Source organism: Salmo salar, chromosome ssa19, assembly GCF_905237065.1.
Source record: "Salmo salar chromosome ssa19, Ssal_v3.1, whole genome shotgun sequence".
Taxonomy (NCBI): domain Eukaryota; kingdom Metazoa; phylum Chordata; class Actinopteri; order Salmoniformes; family Salmonidae; genus Salmo; species Salmo salar.
In genome coordinates, this window is record NC_059460.1 from 22,969,677 (window position 1) to 22,988,368 (window position 18,692).

The following is an 18,692-nucleotide window of genomic DNA, read 5'->3' on the forward strand; positions in this document are numbered from 1 at the left end:
TGTTTATGATCATTTGAACATCAAAGCTGGTCCAAAGCTATAGAAACAGGTTTGTGTTGAGATTAATGTCTTTGTTAATGTTTACTATGTCTTTTGGTGTGCTATTAACTTGCTCCCCTGACAGACGCAACAGCAGGCAGTAAAAACAGACCAGGCACTGGCACGACAAGGCTGAGTGTGGGATGGCTGTGAAGCTGCCGCTGTGACAATGAGTTGGAAAATTATAACATATTGAATGCAATGCTCAAAAAGACATGGGAAATGACCAAATAGAGATCTGGATAGAACAGGGCTGTGCCCCACATAGCACCCTATAGGCCCTGGACAAAAGTAGTGCACTACGTAGGGAATAGGATGCAATTTGGGACCCATGCCAGGCCAAACACTGGTCAATATTCAGTTTTTTATCATATCAATAATTTTGTGAGAACATTTTAGAATACAACAGAGAGAAAAATGGGAAATAGTGGGACTGAAGATGAGACGGTGTTCTTATAGCAGACAGTAATGTTTGAAGAATACTGCCCTGAGCTGGCTCTGTATATCACTTTGAGTGTCTCCATGACACAACAGGAAATTGGAACAATAATGTTCAACAACACAACAGCATTTAATAGTTAGTCTTAATGTAAAACTGGAACGATAACTAATAGATTATATGGGATCTACGAGACTAGTTGCCAGCCGGGTAGCCTTATTCTTCCTCATAAATATTGTAATATATTTGCTAGATGTGTTAAATCTTCATGCCATAATATTAAAGGCAATGCGATGTTACAGCTGCTTATAGACATATAGCTGGTAGCCACTCAAGCTAGGCCTATCTGAAATATGAAAATGATCAATCAAATCACCAGGTAGCCTATTATTGTTCTGGCAAAGATGAGTCAGTAGTAGATTGCTAAACTATATTTCATATGGATGATAAACGTAGGCCTACTCTGTTTTTGCCAGCCAAAACTGGAGGAAATGAAACAAATTCTTTCTGGTCACTAATCTTTTTGGTTCTGAAGTTTAGATGAGAATTTCCCGCCATCTTGTGGACAGTGAGTCCATAACAACAACGACAATTTTTGTAAAAAATTATACCACCACCAAAAATGGACTTTGGAGACTGAAAGGGAAAAGGAGCACGTACTCTGCTCAGGTAGAGCCCTATCTGTGCATACATTTTTACATTTACATTTTAGTCATTTAGCAGACGCTCTTATCCAGAGTGACTTAGGGTAGTGAATGCATACAATTCATTAAATAAAAATTCTCTGTACTGGTCCCCCGTGGGAATCGAACCCACAACCCTGGCATTGAAAACACCATGCTCTACCAACTGAGCCACACGGGACCTGGTATGTACACTACATGGCCAAAAATATGTGGACATGCCTTTAATTTAGTTGATTCCGCTATTTCAGCCACACCCGTTGCTGACAGGTGTATAAAATCGAGCACCCAGTCATGCAATCTCCATAGGAAACACTGGAGGTAGAATGTCCTGTACTGAAGAGCTCAGTAACTTTCAACGTAACAGCATCACAAGATGCCATCTTTCCAACAAATCAGTTCGTCAAATTTCGTCTGTCCTCGGTTACAACACTCACTACCGAGTTCCAAACTGCCTCTGGAAGCAACATAAGCACAAGAACTGTTCGTCAGGATCTTCATGAAATGGGTTTCCATGGCCGAGCAGCCGCACACAATCCTGAGGTCACCATGCGCAATGCCAAGCGTCGGCTGGAGTGGTGTAAAGCTTGCTGCTATTGGACGAATCTGGGTTTGGCAGATGCCAGGAGAACGCTACCTGCCCGAATGCATAGTGCCAACTGTAAAGTTTGCAAAAGAGGAATAATCAATTCCTATCTCCCTTACGGCAGTCAAGCAATGAATACTGCCAAAGGTAATTCACAATTTTGTCTGGTTGCGGCCACAACTAGACCTTGTTTCAAATGTATGGTCAAAATTCATAATCAAGCCTACAGTATCCCCAAATCCTCAGAAACGACCCTAAAATCCCATTGTACCAGAGAGGGATAAGTCTCATTGCAATGTATGTAAATTGTATTATTGCATTCTAAATAACAGGCTATCCCACTACCTAAAAGTGTCTGGTCAGCTTGCTGATGAACAGAATGGCTGTAGGAAAGCCAGAGCATGTATAGACCATATATCAATGTATATACTGTGTCCATAGTGGTCCGGGATACAATTCAAGAGAGAACCAACTTTAGCCTGTTTTACTGATTTTCAGAAGGCTTTCGATTGGGTGAATAGAGACCTCCTTGATTTTAGACTAATAAAAATGGAATTGATGGAAAATTCTATGATGCCATCAAAGCTCTTTATCAGGCTCCAGTTGCCTGTGTTCAGGTCAATGACCTCGGGACTGGCTGGTTTCTAACCCCTTACAGTGTAAAGCAGGGAGACATACTCTCGCCCACTTAATTTGTCTCTTAAAGGATAAAGGATCAGCCCCTTTTTTTGCCTAAATCTAACTACCTGTAGCTCAGGCACTGAAGCAAGGATATGCATATGCTTGAAACACTTTGAAGTTTGTGTAAATGATGAAATGAATGTAGGAGAATATTACACTTTAGATCTGTTAAAAGAAAATACAAAGAAAAAAACTACCGTTTGATTGTATTTTTTTGGAGCCATCTTTGAAATGCAAGAGAAAAGCAACTCATTCAGCTAGGAAGCTGTAATTTAGATGCTGTCAACAAGAGGGCAACAGTGTATGTGCAAAGTTTCAGACTGATACAGTTGAAGTCGCACGTTTACATACACTTATGTTGGAGTCATTAAAACTTGTTATTCAACCATTCCACAAATTTCTTATTAACAAACTATAGTTTTGGCAAGTCGGTTAGTGCATCTACTTTGTGCATGACAAGTAATTTTTCCAACAATTGTTTAAAAACAGATTATTTCACTTATAATTCATTGTTTCACAATTCCAGTGGGTCAGAAGTTTAAGTACGCTAAGTTGACTGTGCCTTTAAACAGCTTGGAAGATTCCAGAAAATGATGTCATGGCTTTAGAAGCTTCTGATAGGCTAATTGACATCTGAGTCAATTGGAGGTGTACCTGTGGATGTATTTGAAGGCCTACCTTCAAACTCAGTGCCTCTTTGCTCGACATCATGGGAAAATCTAAAGAAATCAGCCAAAACCTCAGAAAAAAATTGGAGACCTCCACAAGTCTGGTTCATCCTTGGGAGCAATTTACAAATGCCTGGAAGGTACCACGTTCATCTGTACAAACAATAGTACGCAAGTATAAACACCCTGGGACCACACAGCCATCATACCGCTCAGGAAGGAGACGCGTTTTGTCTCCTAGAGATGAATGAACTTTGGTGTGAAAAGTACAAATCAATCCCAGAACAACAGCAAAGGACCTTGTGAAGATGCTGAGGAAACAGGTTCAAAAGTATCTATGTCCAAAGTAAAACGAGTCCTATATCGACATAACCTGAAAGGCCACTCAGCAAGGAAGAAGCCACTGCTCCAAAACCGCCATAAAAAAGCCAGACTACGGTTTGCAACAAAGATCATACATTTTGGAGAAATGTCCTCTGGTCTGATTAAACAAAAATAAAACTGTTCGGACATAATGGAGGGATGTGGATATTTGGAGGGAAAAGGGGGAGGCTTGTAAGCCGAAAAACACCATCCCAACCGTGAAGCACGGAGGTGGCAGCATCATGTTGTGGGGGTGCTTTGCAGCAGGAGGGACTGGTGCACTCACAAAATAGATGGCATCATGAGGTAGGAAAATTATGTGGATATATTAAAGCAACATCTCAAGACATCAGTCAGGAAGTTAGATCTTGGTCGCAAATGGGTCTTCCATATGGACAATGTCCCCAAGCATACTTCCAAAGTTGTGTCAAAATGGCTTAAGGACAACAAAGTCAAGGTATTGGAGTGGCCATCACAAAGCCCTGACCTCAATCCTGTAGAAAATTTGTGGGCAGAACTGAAAAAGCGTGTGAACAAGGAGGCCTAAAAACCTGACTCAGTTACACCAGCTCTGTCAGGATGAATGGGCCAAAATTCACCTAAATAATTGTGGGAAGCTTGTGGAAGGCTACCCAAAATGTTTGACCCAAGTTAAACAATTTAAAGGCAATGCTACCAAATACTAATTGTGTATGTAAACTTCTGACCCACTGGGAATGTGATGAAAGAAATAAAAGCTGAAATAAATAATTCTCTACTATTATTCTGACATTTCATATTCTTAAAATAAAGTGGTGATCCTAACTGACCTAAAACAGGGAAATTTTACTAGGATTAAATGTCAGGAATTGTGAAAAACTGAGTTTAAATGTATTTGGCTGAGGTGTATGTAAACTTCCAAATTCAACTGTAACTTCAAGAATGAGCAAGCTACATGACATTTAGTATGAAGTCACCCAGGTGTTCTTCACGATTTGCCCAAATGTACCCAAGTGTCCGGAATTGGTAAATTGATACATTTTCAAGAACATAACTATAGAAAACATAGAAAAATGCTATGCTAATAAAAAATACAAGTTTACACACTCCCAGGAATGTCATACATTATGGATCATTAGCTTCCCTACATCAAATGTACTAGCAGGAGACGCAACAAGGATGCTGATCCAATGTCTCCAAACACAGAAGTGAAATATTTAAGATAAGGGCCAAGTTCGCGGCCAACACTGATTTAATGTCATAAGTGAACACACCACAAACCACACACAAAGAAAAAAAATGTATTTTGTACCAAGATTGTGCTGCTGGTCCCAAGTCTCTTTCTACTGTAAGGCACTTACCATCCTCTACTTGTAGGCTGGCTGGGTATTCACACCTTTAGATGTCCGGGCGGGGGTTTGTTGTAGAGCCAGAGAGAGCAGTGCAGACTAAGTGGGGGATGGAGGACTTGAATGTGTTCTCTTTGAAGTCAGTCTTTACCACTATTGAAGATAAAAAAAATCTGTAAGAACTCAAGTTTATTACTTTTTTTATTCAACCTTTATTTTAGCAATACATCAATTTTTTATATATATTTTATATTTATTTAACTAGGCAAGTCATTTAAGACCAAATTATTACTTTCAATGAAAGTTAACTGCCTCATTCAGGGGCAGACGGACAGATTTTTACCTTGTCAGCTCGTGGGTTCGATCTTGCAACCTTTCGGTTACTAGTCCAACGCTCTAACCACTAGGCTACCTGCCTACAACACATCTATAAACATATATTATATAGAGTGTTACTGTTGTGAAGTCTGTGTACCAATTATTATTATTTTTAAATTAACCTTGATTTAAATAGGCAAGTCAGTACAAATTCTTATTTACAATGACGCCTCAACCGGCAAAACCTGGACGACGCTGGGCCAATTGTGCGCAAACCTATGAGACTCCCAATCATGGCCGGATGTGATGAAACCTGGATTCAAACCAGGTACTGCAGTGTGTTAGGCCACCAGTTGGGAGCCCAATGTGAAATGTATGTTGACTTTGACATGTGGCTTTCGAGTGCCTTGCTTGCTATTCATACTGTACACAAACAGTGCCTTGCAAAATAATTCATCCCCCTTGGCGTTTTTCCTATTTTGTTGCATTACAACCTGCAATTTAAATGGATTTTTATTTGGATTTCATGTAATGGACATACACAAAACAGTCTACTTGTTTAAAAAAAAATTAAAAGTGCGTACATATGTATTCACCCCCTTACAATGAAGCCACTAAATAAGATCTAGTGCAACCAATTACCTTCAGAAGTCACATAATAGGTTAGATTGCACAAGGGTGGACTTTATTTAAGTGTCACATGATATCAGTATATATACAGCTGTTCTGAAATGCCCCAGAGTCTGCACCACCACTAAGCAAGGCGCACCACCAATAAGCGGCACCATGAAGATCAAGAAGCTCTCCAAACAGGTCAGGGACAAAGTTGTAGAGAAGTACAGATCAGAGTTGGATTATAAAAAAATATCTGAAACTTTGAACATCCCACGGAGCACCATTAAATCCATTATTAAAAAATGTAAAGAATATTGCACCACAAAAAACCTGCTAAGAGAGGGCCACCCACCAAAACTCACGGAACAGGCAAGGAGGGCATTAATCAGAGAGGCAACAAAGAGACCAAAGATAACCCTGAAGGAGCTGCAAAGCTCCACAGCAGAGATTGGGGTATCTGTCCACTTTAAGCCGTACACTCCACACAGCTGGGCTTTACAGAAGAGTGGCAGAAAAAACCCATTCCTTAAAGAAAAAAAAGCAAACACATTTGGTGTTCGCCAAAAGGCATGTGGGAGACTCCCAAACATATGGAAGAAGGTACTCTGGTAAGATGAGACTACAATTTAGCTTTTTGTCCATCAAGGAAAATGCTATGTCTGGCACAAACCGAACTCCTCTCAAAACCCTGAGAACACCATCCCCACAGTGAAGCACGGTGGTGGCAGCATCATGCGGTGAGGATGTTTTTCATTGGCAGGGACTGGGAAACTGGTCAGAATTGAAGGATGGTGTTAAATACAGGGAAATTCTTGAGGGACACCTGTTTCAGTCTTCCAGAGATTTGAGACTGGGCAGAGGTTCACCTTCCAGCAGGACAAGGACCCTAAGAATACTGCTAAAGCAACACTCGAGTGGTTTAAGGGGAAACATTTAAATGTCTTGGAATGGGTTAGTCAAAATCCAGACCTCAATCCGATTGAGAATCTGTAGTATGATTTAAAGATTACTGTACACCAGCAGAACCCATCCAACTTGAAGGAGCTGGAGCAGTTTTTCCTTGAAGAATGGGCAAAAATCCCAGTGGCTAGATGTGCCAAGCTTTATAGAGACATACCCCAAGAGACTTGCAGCCGTAATTTCTGCAAAAGGTGGCTCTAAAAAGTATTGACTTCGGGGTGGGGGGGGGGGGTGAATAGTTATGCACTCTCAAGTTTTCTGTTTTTTTATCTTACTTCTTGTTTGTATTTTGCATCTTCAAAGTGGTAGGCATGTTGTGTAAATCAAATGATATAAACCCCCCAAAAAACATTTTAATTCCAGGTTGTAAGGCAACAAAATAGGAAAAATGCCAAGGGGGGTGAAAACTTTTGCAAGCCACAGTATTTCATTAGGGATTATATATACATATATAAATATATAGCAATCAACAACAACAAAAATCTCTGAAATGAATACTATGCAACCATTGAAACAACTGCATTAGCTTGGATTTACAATATAAAATAATAAAAAGACTGGTATTTCACTTATCAGTCTAAGATAGTGTCCTCTCCTTTAGCCGTTGTCTATCACACTTTCCTGGTAGATTTCTGCTATAATATTGTCCAAAATCTGTATACCAGACTTTGATTTAGCTTTTCCAGTATTAGTAGCCATATTGTAAGTTAACAATTTGCAAAACACTTCGTTCATGCTCTTGCTTAAATGCCAAACGCCACTTGACTCAATATTCGTGAGATTATCTGAAAGACTTTTCTTCACACAAAGGGTTTCCACCTACTCTCATAAAGCATAGCTCATTGGCTATCTAGCTAGCTAGGTTTCAAAACGATAGGTGGTCATTTGACAAAGATACAGTCAATCAAGTGAACAGCGCCTGTGTTATCGGTGCGCAATGATGTCGAACCTTCCTGGCTAAAATTGGCTTTCCAGTGGATATATATATATATATACTGAGTGCAGAATAATATAGCAAAGGCTGGTTACTTTTTAGAGTGTCTGAGTAATCAAGTTTAGCGTTCAATTTTCAGATTTCTTTCTTTGCAAGTTGATCGAGTGGAAATACAAAATTGATCGTGCATACTATATGGACCTTTTTAGGATATGAAAAAGGATTTTATCAAACAAAACTACACTACATTATATCTCTGGAACCCTTAGGATGACAAATCAGAGCAAGATTTCAGAATGTAAGTAAATGATTTACTGTACCTTCAGATGAGAATGTATCAAAACTGTCACCATGAAAAAAAAGTGTTTTGTTGTTGTGCACTCTCCTCAAACAATAGCATGGTATTTTTTTTCGCTGTAATAGCTACTGTAAATTGGACAATGCAGTTAGAGTAACAAGAATATAAGCTTTCTGCCCATATAAGACATGTACATGTACATGTTGTTTTATTGTTGTTGTATAATACAACATTTTAATAACATTATGCATATTGAGCAACAAGTGACCCGTTGACGGGACACTGATCCAAAAGAAGATTTATTAAAGTGGCCAGTGATTGGGTCTCAATGGTGCCAGCAGCCTCTGAGATAGTGATTACTGTTTAGAAGTCATGAGATAGAAGCTGTTTTTCAGTCTCGCTGTCCCAGCTTTAATGCATCTGTACTGACCTCGCCTTCTGTATGGTAGCGGTTGTTATCTTTGAAGATCTTATTGGCCTTCCTGTGACATCGGGTGCTGAGGGTGTCATGGAGGGTAGGTAGTTTGCCCCCGGTGATGCATTGTGCAGACCGCACCAACTTCTGGAGAGCCCTGAGGTTGTGGGCGTTGCAGATGCCATACCAGGCAGTGATACAGCCCGACAGGATGCTCTCAATTGTGCATCTGTAAAAGTTGGTGAGGTTTTTAGGTGACAAGCCAAATGTCTTCCCCCGTCCCGAGGAATTGAAAACTTTCCAGCTTCTCCACTGCTCTCCCTTCGACGTGGATAGTGGGTTGCTCCCTCTGCTGTTTCCTGAAGTCCACGATCATCTCCTTTGTTTTGTTAATGCTGAGTGAGAGGTTGTTTCTCCAGGTACCACACTGCGAGTGCCCTCACCTCCTCCTTGTAGGCTGTCTCATCATTGTTGGTAATAAAGCCCAGTACTGTTGTGTCGTCTGCAAACTTGATGATTAAGTGGGAGGTGTGCATGGTCACACAGTCGTAGGTGAACAGGGAGTATAGGTGCACACACTCTTGTGAGACGCCAGTGTTGAGGGTCAGCAAAGTGTAAATGTTGTTTCCTACCTTCACTACCTGGGGGCAGCCCGTCAGAAAGTCCAGGGCCCAATTGCACAGGGTGGGGTTGAGACCCAAGGCCTAAGGCTTGATGATGAACTTGGAGAGTTATATAGTCTTGAATGCTGAGCTGTAATCAAAGAACAACATTCTTACATAGGTATTCCTTTTGTCCAGATGGGATAGGGCAGTGTGCAGTTTGATGGTGATTGCATCGTCTGTGGACCTGTTGGGGTGGTATGCAAACTGAAGTGGGTGTATGGTGGCTGGTAAGGTGGAGGTGAAATGATCCTTGACTAGTCTCTCAAAGCACTTCACAATGACAGAAGTGAGTGCTATGGGGCAGTAGTCATTTAGTTCAGTTATCTTTGTCTTCTTGGGTACAGGAACAATGGTGGCCATCTTGAAGCATGTGGGGACAGCAGACTGGGATAGGGAGTGATTGAATATGTCCGTAACCACAGCAGCCAGCTGGTCTGCGCATGACCTGAGGACGCGGCAAGGGAGGCCACCTGGGCCAGCAGCCTTGTGAGGGTTAACATGTTTAAATGTTTTACTCACTCAGAAGGAGGGGGGGGGCACAGTCCTTGTTAGTATGCCGCGACGGTGGCACTGTATTATCCTCAAAGCGGGCAAAGAAGGTGTTTAGTTTGTCTGGAAGCGTGACATCGTGTTCGTGACGTGGCTGCTTTTCTTTTTGTAGTCCGTGATTTCCTGTAAACCCTGCCACATACATCTCGTGTCTGAGCCATGGAATTGCAACTATACTTTGTCCCTGGACCGGCATTTCGTTTATTTCATTGCTTTGCGGAGGGAATACCCTCACTCTTTATATTCAGCCATATTCCCCGACCTCTTTTCATGGTTAAATGTGGTGGTTCGCGCTTTCGGTTTCCACGGTTTCTGGTTAGGGTAGGTTTTAATAGTTACAGTGGGTACAACGTCTCCAATGCACTTCTTTATAAACTCAGTCACCAAGTCAGCGTATAGATCGATGGTGTTCTCTGAGGCCGACCAGAACATATCCAGGTCTGCGTGATCAAAACATTCTTGAAGCGTGGATTCCGATTAGTCAGACTACCATTGAATGGTTCTAGTCACTGTTTCATCCTGTTTGAGTTTCTGCCTATAAGACGTTAGCAGCAAGATGGCATCGTGGTCGGATTTGCCGAAGGGAGGGCCGGGGAGGGCTTTGTATGCATCGCGGAAGTTAGAGCAGCAGTGATCAAGTGTATTACACCCACGCATAGTGCAATCAATATGCTGATAGAATTTAGGTAGCCATGTTCTCAAATTTGCTTTGTTAAAATCCCCAGATACAATAAATGCAGCCTCAGGATATATGGTTTCCAGTTTACATAGACTCCAGTGAAGTTCCTTGAGGGCGTCTTGGTGTCTGCTTGAGGGGGAATGTACACAGATGTGACAATAACTGACGAGAATTCTCGTCATGGCCGGCATTTGATTTTTAGGAATTCTAGGTCGGGTGAGCAGAAGAACTTGAGTTCTGTATGTTGTTATGATTACACCATGAGTCGTTAATCATGAAGCATACACCCCCTCCCTTCCTATTCCCAGAGAGGAGTTTATCTCTGTTGGTGCGATGCATGGAGAAGACCTGTGGCTGAACTGATTCCGACAACATAACCCGAGAGAGCCATGTTTCCGTGAAACAGAGAATGTTACAATCTCTGATGTCTCTCTGGAAAGCAACCCTTGCTCAAATTTCATCTACATTGTTGTCAAGAGACTGGACATTGGCGAGTACTATTCTCAGGAGCTGTGTGCGATGTGCACGTCTACGGAGCCTGAACAGGAGGCAGCTCCGTCTGCCCCTTCTGCGGCGCCGTTGATTTGGGTCAGTTTCTGGGATTAGGTCCATTGTCCCGGGTGGTGGTCCAAACAGAGGTTCCATTTCGGGAAAGTCGTATTCCTGGTCGTAATTTTGGTAAGTTGATGGCGCTCTTATTTCCAATTGTTCTTCCCGGCTGTATGAAATAAGACTTAAGATTTCCTGGGGCAACAATGTAAGAAATAATACATAAACAAACGAAATACTGCATAGTTTCCTAAGGATTCGAAGCTAGTCAAGGCAATGATGTTTTTTCTCGACTGAATGATCTGATTCTAGGCTTACAGGGACTCTCCGCAACTATATTCTATGTGCGGGACAAAATTGAGGCTATGATTAAGAAATTGGAGCTCTTTTCTGTCTTCATTAACAAGGACAACACACAGGTGTTTCCATCATTGTATGATTTTTTTGTGTGCAAATGAACTCAAGCTTACGGACAATGTCAAATGTGATATAACGAAGCACCTGAGTGAGCTGGTTGCGCAATTACACGGGTACTTTCCCAAAATGGATTCGTTATCCCTTTCAGGGCCTGCCTCCAGTCCACTTACCGATATCTGAACAAGAGAGCCTCATCGAAATTGCAACAAGTGGTTCTGTGAAAATGTAATTTAATCAGAAGCCACTGCCAGATTTCTGGATAGGGCTGCGCTCAGAGTTTCTTGCCTTGGAAAATTGCGCCGTTAAGACACTGATGCCCTTCGCAACCATGTACCTATGTGAGAGTGGATTCTCGGCCCTCACTGGCATGAAAACAAATTACAGGCACAGACTGTGTGTGGAAAATGATTTAAGACGGAGACTCTTTCCAATACAACCCAACATTGCAGAGTTATGTGCATTCTTTAAAGCACACCCTTCTCAGTTATTCACAATTTTTGATTTACAAATAAGGTTTTATATGAAAGATGGCTAAATAAAGAGCAAAATTATTGATTATTATTATTTGTGCACTGGTCCTATAAGAGCTCTTTGTCACTTCCCACGAGCCGGGTTGTGACAAAAACTCACACTCATGTTTAATAAATGTATTGTATAGTGTGTGTGTGGCAGGCTTACAATGATGGCAAAAAACATCATTTGAGAGTGCGCTGACCCTGGACCTAGAGGGGGTACGCAGCTGGAGGTTGAATGGTTGGGAACCACTGATCTATACAAAGCATGGACAGATCTCCCCAAAGCATTTACAGATCTATGAATCATTTAAGTTATCAAAAGGGACAAGACGGGGATGCCCTTTGTCTGGACAGCCACAGAACCCCTAGCGTCAATAATTAGAATTCATGGCTCAATCCGGGGCATAGAGATTGGTGTATATCAACATGTGATATCATTGTATGCAGATTACATTTTACTTTATTTATCTGAACCTGAACATTCTATGATTTATTTTACTACTGTTAGACACCTATGGTGCTGTATTGGGATTCAGAGTGAATTGGGATTGAAATAATGCCAATTTCAAGTGATTTATCAAGCTTAGAAAGTACATTTAAGTGGAAATGGACAAAGACACATGAAATACCTGGGTGTACTGATACTATGCAATCTGGATGAGGCATATAAAATCTTTTTTCTTTTCTTTATTAGATAAAATTGAATCCGATGTTCAGAGATGGAGATCTCTCCTATTTCTATTTTAGGTATAGTCAACTTAATCAGAATGAATATATTACTAAGGTTGATGTATTTATTCCAGGCCCTGACAGTTTCAATTCAATCAAACCTTTTAAATAAAATAAATGGCCTGCCCTCCAACTTTCTTTGGAATGTAAAGACCTCAAGAGTCAAATCGACTGTTTTACACTTACCCTATCAAACTGGAGGTCTTGGACTACCACATATGAACATGTAATGCTGGACCGCACAAGTGCGTTCACTTTAACAATGGGCAGCAACCTATCCATGTGCATGGAGAAGTATTAAAGCCATAAATGTAATACCTTATGATCTTAAAATAAATTCACTGCTTCGGACATTGAAGAAAAAAAACAGACAATCCAATCATGAGGTGGAAAGAACCAATAACTCCAGGCACCCCTATTTGGAATAACCCCACCTTACCTCCGGTGTTTATTGACAACTGTAACGGCTGTTGAATGGAGTAGACCAAGGCGCAGCGTGGTTAGTGCTCATCATAATATTTTAATAGAACACTTTAAATAAAACAAGAAACGAACAACAGACAAAACAGTTCTGTCAGGAATCAACACTAAACAGAAATTAACCACCCACAAAACCCAAAGGAAAACAGGCTACCTAAGTATGGCTCCCAATCAGCGACAACGATGTACAGCTGTCCCTGATTGAGAGCCATACCAGGCCAAAACAAAGAAATACAAAAACATAGAAAAAAGGACAGAATGCCCACCCTAATCACAATAGAGAACAACCAAAATAGAGAACAACAACCTCTCTATGGTCAGGGTGTGACAATAACACCTTTAAAGTCCTGGTTCCAAATTGGCATCATGAATTTTGAGCATGTGTACTATAATGAACCTCTACTGTCATTCAATCAATTATAAGAAAGATTTGGATTATCCAATGCCGATTTCTCTATGTTCTTACAACTCAGAAATCGTATTCAATTGCTTCAACAGAATCTGGATTAACCTAAGGAATCTAGCATAGACAAAATACTGAAAGAAGCTGCTACACCAAAGAAGTTGATTGCCAAATAATATCAAGGGCTGATTGAAACTTTACCTGATGGTTCAGAACCTATAAGGAAAAAATGGGCAACAGATCTAAAGGAAGAAATTGAGGAGAACCATTGGTCACAAATATGTGAAAATGTTCATACCTGATCCTACAACCTAAGACATAAACTACTGCAATTTAGGATAATTTATTGGACTAACTACACTCCTGCCAAAATGTATGTACAGTAATGCACCCATAAATGTTGGGTCTCTGTTGGGGATGCAAAAAGCACAAAGAAAACCTATTTCATATGCTGTGGTCCTGTGATATACTGACACCATTTTGGGATAATGCATGTGCTATCATTTCATTGTGTCCAGGAATATATATCAATCCATCTCCACAATTATGTCTGTTGGGAAATGTAAATATTGGTGATCAATATCAGAGAAAGTCTAGTAATCTAGGTCTAATTGCTGCAAAAAAATTGTATATCCATCAACTGGAAAGCCTCATGTTCACCCTCAATAACGAACTTTGTGACTGCTACATGACGTTGAATTTTGTGTATCATAAAGTTAAACAAACAATTGAAGTGTTTGACGACATTCAAAAACCATATGTTGATCACTTTGGGGAATGTGTTGCATTTTGTTTTTGTGTTTGTGGGGTGCTGTAGAAAATCTATAAAATACAAATAGTCAACAAAAAGAGTTTTATTGAGAATTGTTTCTGCATTCTCTTATGATAGAGCGGATATGTAAGGATACTTTTCATAAAAGTTTTGAACTGTAGCCTTCGGTCCGCAGTGTCATTGCATCATTTAAGTAACATAGTGGAGCTGCCAGTACTAATAAAGCGAAAGGAAAGATTATGGAACACAATGAAAAACCAAACATTGAATTAATCTCCAGTCTAGGGCTGCATCCCAACCGGCAGCATATCCATAGGGCCCTGGTCAAAAATAATGCACTATATAGGGACTAGAGTTCCATTTGGAACACAAACTAGGAATTTATTATTCCAGGTCATCTTGACCTTGGAAACCGATGCCAACTTTGATTTATCATGCTTTTACACCCATTAAATATTGTTTTTACTTTTAACATTATGGGATAAAAAACAAATATTCACTAACAATTTGCGAACAATAGGATGCCTTCATCTGTTCTCTTATGACCTTCAGACTAATGTATTTTTCTGCTAATGCCACAAGCGCAATTTGAATTTTGATTTCTATTTATTTTGGAGCTCTAAGTTATGGTCTGAGGAGCACAGGTGATTCCATAAAAATAAAAAATTGAGAGAGAATAAAATAAATAGGGTGAGAGAGAAAGAGCCACAAACAGAGAGAGAGGAAGAGCGAGAGAGAAAGAAAGAGAGAGAGAGAGCGAGAAAGAGATTTAGATAGATAAATGGGAGATAATGAAAAGAAGAATGGAGAGGGAAATAAAGGTATTGATGTTAGATCAGTTAACCTGTTATGGCTAGGGGGCAGTATTTTCACGGCTGGATAAAAAATGTACCCGATTTAATCTGGTTACTACTCCTGCCCAGTAACTAGAATATGCATAAAATTATTGGCTTTGGATAGAAAACACTCAAGTTTCTAAAACTGTTTGAATGGTGTCTGTGAGTATAACAGAACTCAAATGGCAGGTCAAAACCTGAGAGATTCCTTTACAGGAAGTGGCCTGTCTGACCATTTCTTGAACTTCTTTTCCATCTCTATCTTTTACAAAGGATCTCTGCTCTAACGTGACACTTCCTACGTCTTCCACGGGCGCTCAGAGCCCGGGAAAAAACAGAATGTCGTCATCCCAGCCCCAGGCTGAAACACATTATCGCCTTTCTCAAGTGGCCGATCAAGGGACTGTGGGCATTAGGCGCGTGCCCTGGCCCCCCCCGTCTTTGTGATTTTTCCTCTGTTTGCCGAAAAGGAGATTCCCGGTCGGAATATTATCGCTTTTTTACGAGATAAATTGCGTAAAAATTGATTTTAAACAGCGGTTGACATACTTCGAAGTACGGTAATGGAATATTTAGACATTTTTTGTCACGAATTGCGCCATGCGCATGACCCTGATTTACCATTTCGGATAGTGTCTGGGACGCACGAACAAAACGCCGCTATTTGGATATAACGATGGATTATTTTGGACCAAACCAACATTTGTTATTGAAGTAGCAGTCCTGGGAGTGCATTCTGACGAAGACAACAAAGGGTAATCAAACTTTTATAATAGTAAATCTGATATTGGTGAAGGCTAAACTTGCCGGGTGTCTAAATAGCTAGCCCGTGATGGCTGGGCTATGTACTTAAAATATTGCAAAATGTGCTTTCACCAAAAAGCTATTTTAAAATCGGACATATCGAGTGCATAGAGGAGTTCTGTATCTATAATTCTTAAAATAATTGTTATGCTTTTTGTGAACGTTTATCGTGAGTAATTTAGTAAATTGTTAGCAAATTCCCCGGAAGTTTGCGGGGGGTATGCTAGTTCTGAACGTCACATGCTAATGTAAAAAGCTGTTTTTTGATATAAATATGAACTTGATTGAACAAAATATGCATGTATTGTATAACATAATGTCCTAGGTGTGTCATCTGATGAAGATCATCAAAGGTTAGTGCTGCATTTAGCTGTCTTCTGGGTTTTTGTGACATTATATGCTAGCTTGAAAAATGGGTGTCTGATTATTTCTGGCTTGGTACTCTGCTGACATAATCTAATGTTTTGCTTTCGCTGTAAAGCCTTTTTGAAATTGGACAGTGTGGTTAGATAAAGGAGAGTCTTGTCTTTAAAATGCTGTGAAATAGTCATATGTTTGAAAAATTGAAGTTTTTGTATTTTTGAGGAATTTGTAATTCGCGCCACGCCTATCATTGGCTATTGGAGCAGGTGTTCCGCTAGCGGAACGTCTAGATGTAAGAGTAGGAAAATATGCAAAGTGAGAATATCAATCTTTTTATGTCAATCTATGAACTTCACGGTCTAAATTTTTAGGCCTGGATGGTAATATTCCTAACTTATTCTACGACCCAACTGAACCACCATCACCCACAGTTTGGAGGGCACTGATTTAAAGAGAGAGAGAGAGAGAGAGAGCAATGTGAGTGACTGGAAAGGGAATATTTGATGTGTGTCAAAAATGTCAGTCATCCCACCACCCACCTGGACTAACGTCACCCACAGCTTTGGGAAAGGCTGGTATAGAGACAGAAAGGAGACTGAGTGACAGGAAAAGGAAGGGTTGGTAAAGTAACATTGATTTATGTGTCAACAGAGGAAAAACTCACACATTAAGCCCTATATCATAATTGCCAGTCATACCATCATAAAACTATACCACATATTCACAGTTTGGGAAACCTTAGTATAGAAACACAGACCATTGAGAGTGACTGGAAAAGGAAAGGCTTGGTGAAGTAACCCTGGTGTACGTGTCAATAAGGTGAAAACTCATTCTTCATCATGCTTCATCTACAGCTAAACCCTCCTGTCGCTGAGCAGAGTCCTCTGACTGACCTGTCACCAGCAGCTAGCCAAGTGAAAATGGAAATGGTTATGACAATATTAGAATGTAAAGAATACAGTTTGCCAGAGGTGCCAGGTAACCCTGTGACCTGAATCAACTCAGGCAGAAATCCATTACATGGATTATTTTAGTGTGTGTGAGTATGTGTGTGTGAGAGAGAGAGAGAACATGTGTTTGTGCATGTGCGCTTGTGTGTTTGTTTGTGAAAGAGAGACAAAGTGTGAGTGAGTGAGTGAGTGAGTCTAGCTATTGATTTAGCCCTGTTGTTTATTAGGCCCGGAGGTGGGGCTTACCAGACAATGTTTATGACAAAATTATTGTTTGTCAGAATATGACAGACTATTGTTCTTAGCATAGCACCCCGTTTATTGCAAAATGTGATTTCCCAGTAAAGTTATTTTGAGATCTGGCCATTCGGTAGCAATTACGAGATGATAATATATTATTCTTTGAATGACAATATTATAATTTACCAATGTTTTCGAATAGTAATTTTGTTATGTTCACCGGAAGCATTTCAGAGAAGAAAAAAATCTGAATTTCACGCTACTGTAAAATGCTGTTTTTGGATATAAATATGAACTTGATGGAACAAAAAATGCATGTATTGTATAACATAATGTCCTAGGACTGTCATCTGATGGAAATTGTCAAAGGTTGGTGCATAATTTTAGCTGGTTTCTGCTTTTGGTGACGCCTGACCTTGAATTGAAACTGGATGTTTGTACTTTTGTGGCTATGTACTGTCCTAACATAATCTAACTTTATGCTTTTGCCGTAAAGCCTCTTTGAAAATCGAACAATGTGGTTAGATTAAGGAGATGTTTATCTTTTAAATTGTGTAAAATAGTTGATTGTTTGAGAAATTGAAATTATTAGATTTTTGATGTTTTGAATTTCCAGCCTTGTTAGCAATCCCGTCTCGGGGTTCATTGCTAACCTGTAGCCCCAACAGGTTAATTGGTTCTTCCTAAACTGTTAAGTTTTGAATTTTAAGACCTCTTGAAGTATGAAAAGAATATATCAAATGTTAGTTTTTTTAATGAAAATATGTATTTGACCTTAATGCTATTAGCAGGAACAACAGATAGTCCCACCCAAAAAATCTAAACTAAGTTTGTTCTGAAGTGTCTATCCTATATCTGAGAGATATAAGATCAGGTAACATGTTTTTTTTTCTACATGTATTTAACCCCAGATTTTTGTCACTTAACAGTCCATATACAGTGCATTCGGAAAGTGTTCAGACTCCTTGACTTTTTCCACATTTGTGACCAACCGCCTTGATTCGGTCTCATGTAGCAAAATTTGAAATTGTGATTTTTACATTGGATAAAGCAGAGATACAGAGCTACACAATGGTATATCATGCATCGCATTTTAGGAACAATGGGAAAGTAATTCTGCTTTGAAAGTTGATAAACTTCTAACCTCACTTTTGAGAAAATGGACTTTGAATATTTTTGGTACCTACTGGAGAGCTCTCCTTTGTCTACACCGATTCAGCATTGTTCACACCCTCATAAGCCAGCCCCATCCATCTCTTTAAGGATTCACATGTGAGGTCATGTGCTAAACATTGAGTAGTGTAGTAAAGATTAAGACTAACAATGTAAAAGTAGTAGCCTACAATAAGGAAAAATTCCAGGTAAACAGAAAGTGTCCAGATATAAATATTGTATAAATATTAGATGACGATTA

General features: G+C 40.0%; 1 non-coding gene across 1 annotated transcript; it reads right to left on the reverse strand.

The window, feature by feature from the left end:
- Positions 1 to 1,268: 1,268 nt before the first annotated feature.
- Positions 1,269 to 1,344, reverse strand: trnae-uuc (transfer RNA glutamic acid (anticodon UUC)). Its single transcript has one exon. It is a non-coding gene; the product is annotated as a tRNA-Glu (tRNA).
- Between the last annotated feature and the right edge of the window lie 17,348 nt (positions 1,345 to 18,692).